The sequence below is a fragment of the Elephantulus edwardii genome, unplaced genomic scaffold, assembly GCF_000299155.1.
Source record: "Elephantulus edwardii isolate Elephantulus edwardi_28Jun2011 unplaced genomic scaffold, EleEdw1.0 scaffold00378, whole genome shotgun sequence".
Lineage (NCBI taxonomy): Eukaryota > Metazoa > Chordata > Mammalia > Macroscelidea > Macroscelididae > Elephantulus > Elephantulus edwardii.
Genome location: NW_006400128.1, coordinates 1,171,692 through 1,179,572, shown reverse-complemented (window position 1 = coordinate 1,179,572; position 7,881 = coordinate 1,171,692). Strand labels below are relative to the sequence as shown.

The 7,881-nt window shown below is 39.1% G+C and overlaps 1 protein-coding gene across 1 annotated transcript in view; it reads left to right on the top strand.

Moving 5' to 3' along the window:
• Positions 1-7,881, top strand: part of BRWD3 (bromodomain and WD repeat domain containing 3) — a 363,038-nt gene that overhangs the window by 353,051 nt on the left and 2,106 nt on the right. The window lies entirely within an intron of this gene.

The window sequence follows — 7,881 nt, the reverse complement described above, 5'->3', positions numbered from 1 at the left end:
TCCTACGATAAAAATAATGCCCTAAAATATAATACTTTTAGACTATTCTCTCCCCCATAGATTTCAATGCCGTAAACATATTTCATCCAGTTTTTCTCAGTCTTACCCCCACCCCAATGTCAGCCTCATTCTACAACAGTGGCACCATATAGCATTTGAAGCTTCTTGAAGTCAGCTTTCACTTCTGTCACTTTTCAGTCACATAACTCAGATTCTCTTATTTCATATGGACCTCCTATATCAGTAATTCAGTGGTTTTCAGATTTTATTAATGTCTAGGGCATCCCCCGATGTATTTCAGAAATTCTGAGAAGATCCTTCTCCATTTAATTGAACAGCTCTGTTCATTTAACTTTATTTGAAGAAAAAAATTTTTTTTCTGCTTAAAAAGAAATCATTGACCTAATTCATTATTGTTTACCTTGATCTTAAACCATATCAGAGGACCTCAATTATCAGAAATATTTGGGAGTTACTTTTGTTTTATATACTTTCTTCTTATACTTGATCCTATGGTATAGACCTTGAATATGTTTAAAGGAAGTTCTAGTGTGTTCAGCAATATTGAAGTTCGTAAAGAATAGTTAATATGCTTTTACAAATATTTTTTGTAGAAATTTTTACTTTGTTTACATTTTCAGTGAAAGATTAAATAGCTCATCTTTGTTCTTTAAACGTCTAATATCTTAATGAGAAACTTTCAAAGATATATTTTATGTTGGTTATAGAGGCAATATTGTGACATATCTAATTACTTTATAATTAGTCTCTTATTTTTTCCCCAGTTTTTATCTTTACTCTCTACTTTTAACTTGCTGCATATTGTATACTCATAACCTTACCTTGTTGTGGTTTGGTTTTTGTTTTGTTTTATTTCATTTTCTCTCCCCATCACTGTCAAAGCTTTTAGAAAGAGTACCTCATTTTTCTTTAATGTGTGCACTTGTTTTTCTTTTTTGTATAGTTTCTGTCCCGTCAACCTATAAAAGCATTTTTCTTCAGTGAATAACCCAAGATCTTAGTCTCAGTCTGCTTGATTCCTCTTGAGAATTACACATTACTTAATGACTTCCCCCTATATAAATTCTACTTCCTGGCTGATAATATTTCATTATTCTCCAGTATGTTACATATCTTTCGCCCTCTTGCTTCCTCCCAAGTTGTAGTGTTACTCTCTTTTGGGGATTTTGTTGTTTTCCTTACAAAAAATAATCCTGTTGCTTTTTAAATCATCTTTATAGTCATATTCATTTGGCTATCTTATGTACATCTTTTGCATGTACCTCTCTGTACCACTTTATAACACTAGAAAAATTATAATAGCCTTTTAAAGAAAATTCTCCTGATTAGTTACCATTTTAAACTTCTTTTTTTCCCCACTATTTTAATGAATGACAGCGCCATCTTCCTTGTTACCTCAATTAAAATTTTGATTCTTTTATCCCTCGTGTTCCTTCAGTTGCCAAGTTCTATGTATTCTGTAGCGCTTTGACACTATTTTATAGTCTGTGTTAATTTTACCAAAGTCTCTGGCCTGAACTGTTAGCATAATCTTATAGCAGCTCTAACATTTTATCTTTCTAGTCCTTCCCGTCCTCTTCTTGCATCATTGGCTGGTCCTTGCCAATTATTTTTGCTAGTTCTCCCTTATTTTTAAATGTTACAGGTATCATTCCTATTTCCCAACCACTTTCTCATTTGTTGTCACAATGATATTACTCAATTCTCATTACCCTTTAGATGATCTCTTTACTGAAAAATTACTAAAAATTTATCTTCAGCTCCAACCTCTTCTTTTTTTAAAAAAAAATTATTTTATACTGGTTTACTTACAAAGTTCATATACATTGTTTGTCACACTGGATCTTTCCCATTTCTTTTACCATCCCACTCCACCCATCAAATTGTGTGATTGTATGATGAAACCTCCTGCCTACACCCAACCTCACCCCTCTGCTCCCACCCTCCCCTGCCTTTGGATTCTCATTCTCACTCTGCAGTGATGGTCTTACATAGTATTGGTCTTTATGGGACTGAGTTAGTTCACTAAGCATAATGCTCTCCAGTCTCTCCCAAGTTAGATAGTAATTTACAAAATAATTGCTCCTGCATACTGCATAGTATTCCATCATGTGAATGTACCATCATTTCTCAATCCATTCGATTGTGGTTGGATATTTGGGCTGTTTCTATGTTCTTGTGATGGTTATTAACTTGGTGTACAGGTCTCCATTTGTGCCTCAGTTCTCTTTGTCTCTGGGTATATTCTAAACAGTGAAATAGCTGGGTCATCTGGAATTTCAGCTTTTTGAGGAAGCACCAAACTGCCTTCCAGAGTGGTTGTACCATTTTACAGTCCAGTCAACAATGTTTAAGAGTTCCTATCTCACCACATCCTCTCCAGCATTTGTTATTTGCTGTTCTGTTAAACTTTGCCACTGCTGCTTGAGTGAGATGGTATCTCGTTTTGGTTTTACTTTGCCTCTTAGTGCCAGTGATTTTGAGCATTTCTTCATGTATCTGTTGGCCATCTTCCTCTGTGAAAATTCTTTCCATGTCTTTTTCCCTTTTTGGAATTGTGTTATCAGTCTTTTTCTTGTGGAGACCCTGTAGGATTCTGTAAACTTTTGATATGAGACCCTTTTCTGAAATGTTATTGCCAAATGTGTTTTCCCAGTCAGTAGGTTTTCTTTTCACTCTGTTGGGAAAAGGTTTTGATATATACAGGTATTTAATCTTCAGAAGATCCCATTCATCAGTTTTATCCTCTCCAGACTGTGCATTTCTAGCTGTATTTGGCAGTCTCTTTATGCCATAGACTGAGCCGTCTAAGCTTGATTTCGGTTTATCTCTGATGAACTTTATGGTTTTGGTCTAACCTCTTCTTTTTAATTTTATATTGACTTGCTTATAAAATTCATATATGTTGTGTTTTGTTCATGTACATTGTGTTTCACATGTCCTTCATTAACATTTTTTGCTATAAATATTTTTATGATAATATAGTTTACAGATTATTCATTCCATATACTCTTTTTACCTTATATACTTACTATACATTATGAACCACATTATCAAATAAAATATCTCACATACTTAAAAATGGTCCTACTTAACATTCTCTTCACTTATCTACTTCTTCTATGTTTTAAATATTTTATTATTAATTTTAATAAAAATTTACAGAGACTTTGGATTTCCATTCATTCATTCATTGTTGTACTTTTCTCCCTGCCCACCCCTCCCCTCGCCCCAGTTCATTCTTCTCTTTGAAAAGGAAAAGAAAAATTCTTTCTTTGGTATACAACCCCTCCCCCCACGTCCACTCCACTAGGCAGCCTTCGCTCTGGACTCCTGAAGTGACAAAAATACCTAATCACATATCCCTTTTAAACTGTTTTTTCCCTCATCTGTTTTAATGCAGGATACATTATTCATCCCATCTTTCTCAGTCTCCCACCAACCCCGATGTCATTCCCGTTTTACAACAGTGGCACTATGTCCTTTTTGTCCTTTTGTGACTATTTGCCCTTTTGTGACAGATATTTCACTCAGCATAATGTCCTCCAGGGTCACCCATTTTGAGTAATATTTCATGAGTTCCTTGTTTTTCAATGCAGCATAATATTCCATTGTGTGAATATACCACAACTTCTCTATCCATTTTGTTGGGGGTTTTTAAAAATAATTTTTCTTATTATTAATTTCAATGAAAATTTACAGAGACTTTGGATTTCCATTCATTCATTATTGCACTTTTCACCCTGCCCACCCCTCCCCCCCCAGTACACTCCCCTCTTAGAAAAGTAAAAGAAAAATTCTTTTGTTGTTTTACTATCCCTCCCCCCAGGTCCACTCAACTATGCAGCCTTCACTCTGGAATCCCATCATGACAAAAATACCTAATCACATATCCCATTTAAACAGTTTTCTCCCTCATCTGTTTCACTGCAGTATACATTATTTATCCCATCTTTCTGAATCTTACCCCAACCCTGATATCAGTGAATAAAGGGTTCCAGTTTCTCCATAACCTCACCAGCATTTCTTGCTTGCTGTTCTGTTAGATTTTGCTATTCTGACTGGGGTGAGATGATATCTCATAGTTGTAGTAATGTTTTTTAATTATCTTTGAATAGATCCTTTGTGCTTCTGGTTAGATTTACTCCCAAGTATTTAATCTTGTGATTAGTATTGTGAAGGGCATTGTTTTTCTTAGATCCGGTTCTGTATTCTCTTTGTCACTGTAGAGAAATCCAACGATTTTTGTATGTTGATCTTGTATTCTACTACTTTGCTGAATTGATCCACTGTGTCCAATAGTTTTCTTGCTGAGTCTTTAGGGTTTTCCAAGTATACTATCTATCATCTGCATAGAGAGATAATTTTACCTCCTCTTTGCCCTTTCAGCATTATGTAGTGACCTTCCTTGTCCTTTGTGATGGTTTTTACATTGACATTTATTTTATCAGAGATTAATATCACTACTCCTGCTTTTTTTCTGGTTGCCATTTGTTTGGTATATTTTCCCCCACCCTTTTATTTTTAGTCTTTCTTTATCTTCATTTTTCAGGTGTGTCTCTTGTACACAACATATTGATGGATTTTTTTTTTTTTATCCAATCTCCTACTCTTTTTCTCTTCAGTGGTGTATTTAAACCATTCACATTCAGTGTGATTATTGAGAGGCAAGGTTTTATTGCTGTCACTGTTTTGAGTTCTTTTTGGTGTTGTTGCTAGCTACTTTGGACCATGCTGCTTTCTCAGGTACGTCTGTAAGAAGGACATCTCTGAGTATTCCCTGCAATGCTGGTCTTGTTTTTACAAACTCTCTTAGGTTCTGCTTTTCTGGGAATATCTTGATCTCTCCTTCATATTTGATGGATAATTTTGCTGGGTACAGTATTCTTGGTTAACAGTTATGTTCTTTGAGTGTTTGATATATGTGCTCCCATTCTCTTCTTGCTTGCATGGTTTCTGCTGAGAAATTGGCACTTAATCTTATCTGCTCTCCTTTATAGGTTACTCTTTGTTTCTCCCTTGCTGCTTTCAGGATTCTCTCCTTATCTTTGGTTCTGGCCAAGTTAACTATGATATGCCTTTGGTGTTTTTCTTTTGTCGTCTAGTCTATATGGTGTTCACTGAGCTTCTTGAATATATATTCTCTCATTCTTCATTATGCCTGGGAAGTTTTCATCTAGTAATTCTTCCACAACTTTTTCAATGCCTTTACTTACTTCTTCCTGTTCTGGGATTCCAATGACGCACATGTTACTTCTCTTGATGATGTCCCACATTATTCTTAGGTTTTCTTCTTTTTCCTTTTTTTTTTTTTTGAGTCTGCTTTTTACTGTAGCAGATCAGTGGTAACAATTCTGTCTTCTGTTTCACTGGTTCTGTGTTCCATGTCTTCAACTCTACCCTTGTGTCCCTCCATCATCTTGACAGCATCTGAAACATTGGACCTCATATTTTGGATAGTAGTTTGTTTTTCCAGTGCCAGCTACTGTCTCGTTTGTTTTATCTACGTTGTTCTGGATTGTTTTTTTGAGCTCCTCCTGGGTTTTGCTCGTAGTATCCTGTAATTCTTCAAGTTTATCTTTCATCCATTGAAAATATTCAATCATTGTTCTTTTAAAATCTGTCAGGAAGTGCCATCAGACTTTCTGGCTTCAGGAAATGCACTGATACTGTGTCACCCTTTGGGGGTGATATCTTGCCTTGTGCTTGTGTAGTGTTTCGGATAGCTTGCTTTCTTCAAGACATTGATATGTTCTTGATCTGAAGACAGTGCTCTAGAAATCAGCTGAACAGCTACCCTACTTGTGGTTTTGTCTGAACTTCTGACTCCAGGGAAATGTCAGTTCAGAGCCTGTGAGAACAGCCTCTTGTTGGTAATACAGGTCAAGGTGCTCCCGATTAAAGGCAAGTTGGTTGACCAGACATGTAGGTACTGATCTGGAGCCAAATGGGGTGGGGCAGTCATGGGGGTGGTGCAATCACAAGGGCTGACACCCACTTGGGGGACCTCACTCAGACCTCAGCTGTCTGGGTATGCTCACGATTGGAGTCCCTACTCAAATTCTAGCTTTCCATCTCCCACCCAGTGGTTTTCACTCAGAGGTCCCTGCCCAGTGGCACTTACACAGGTGCCCTCACACAACAGCTCTGCCCAAGCAGGTATCTGGGTCCAACGTAATCTGAAAAGTGAAAGTCAGATTCCCATCAACCCACTAACCTCTGGCTGACTCGTTCCTGGGCTGTTGGCATGGCCCAAGAGAGCTTGACCAAATTCCCACCAGTGGGCACACCCTTGGGTACTCTCCCAGGTAATTGGTGGTGCCCCAGAAAACCCAGTCAGGATCCTACACCAGCCTTTCTCCTGCCAGATCAGTCCCACAGCAGCTTCTCTGGTGGCTTTGGGCGATAGCTGGATCCTTGGTGTTTCTTTGTGTTCCTGTAGCTCTGAAACGAATTTCCCCAACAAAAGTTCTGATTCAGAATCCTACTGTCCACGGCTCACTGTATTGGTCGGTCTCTTTGTGGTGTGAAGGACTTGCTAGTGGCCCAGGGGCGCAGGGCTGTGGTTGGGGAGGCGCGCAGTTGTGGTGCCACCACAGGGGTAGCGGAGGGGGAAGAGGCTGGGGCATGGGCCTGTGGCGTGGGAGCACAGGGCTGAGCACCACCACTGGGTGGCGGGGGATGGGGCTTGGGCACCACCAGGGGTTTACGTGGCAGGAGGCCACATTGGGGTCACGTGGTGGTGGGAGGTCACTCCTCTGGGGTCACTTGGATAGCAGGTGGGCAGTTGCTCCTCTGGGTCACGTGGCAGCTGAGGACCAGTGCTCCTCCAGGGTCACTCGGTGGCAGGCGGGCAGTAGCTCCTCCAGGGTCACGTGGCGGCAGGTGGGTGGTTGCTACCTGAATTAATGGGTCCCTTGTGGTCAAGCTAGACAACAGTTATCCCCCAAATAACTGTGGGAGCAGCGCAGGCAGCACTGTCCATCGATCCTTCCTGCCGTCAGTCGTTCCTTCCTGCCCTCCGTCTCTCCTTCCTGCCCTCCGTCGCTCCTTCCTGCCCTCCGTGGCTCCTTCCTGCCTATCCATTTTTTTTTATATGCATTGTGTTTTATAAAAGAGTCATCATTGATCTATATCTACCATTACCTCATCTTTTCAGGTCTCCATTAGATCTTTCCTAATTCCTTCACTCACTCACTCTGCCCTCAAACTCTAGTATCCTAGTGATTGCCCCATTCACTTGCACCCCCTTCTTTCCCTTTTGGAGTTTCATACACATCTTAGTAGTTATTCTTCTATTTTTACAATAATACTCTTATGCAGTATTTGTCCTGATGAGATTTAAGTTAGTTGACTCAGTATAATGTTCTCTAGACTATCCTATGTTATATAGTATTTTACAAAATCGCTGTTCCTGAGTGCTACATAGTAAAGATTCCATTGTGTGAATATACCATAATTTTTCAATCCATTCATTTGTTGATAGACATTAAGTTCCAGGCAGCTCCCCCGCCCCCCCCCCACTGCCAGTCTATATGATTTATTCATTTATTTAATGTCTTTATTTTGGTTTCCAAAACCCACTGCTGTTGAGTCAGTTCCAACTCATAGGAACCCACTATTGGGTTTCCAACATTATAAATCATGACAGGAGTAGATTACCCATATTTCTCCCTTGGAGCAGCTATTGATTTCAAATGCTTATCTTTTGGTTATTTTTGTTTTTCTATGCTGTCAAGTTGGAACCAACTCATAGCTGACCATCCAGTGGCTGTAAATCACACAGGAGGAGATTGCCTATCTTTTTCCCTTTGGAGCAGCTGGTGAATTTGAACCACCTATCTTTTTACTTGACAGTTC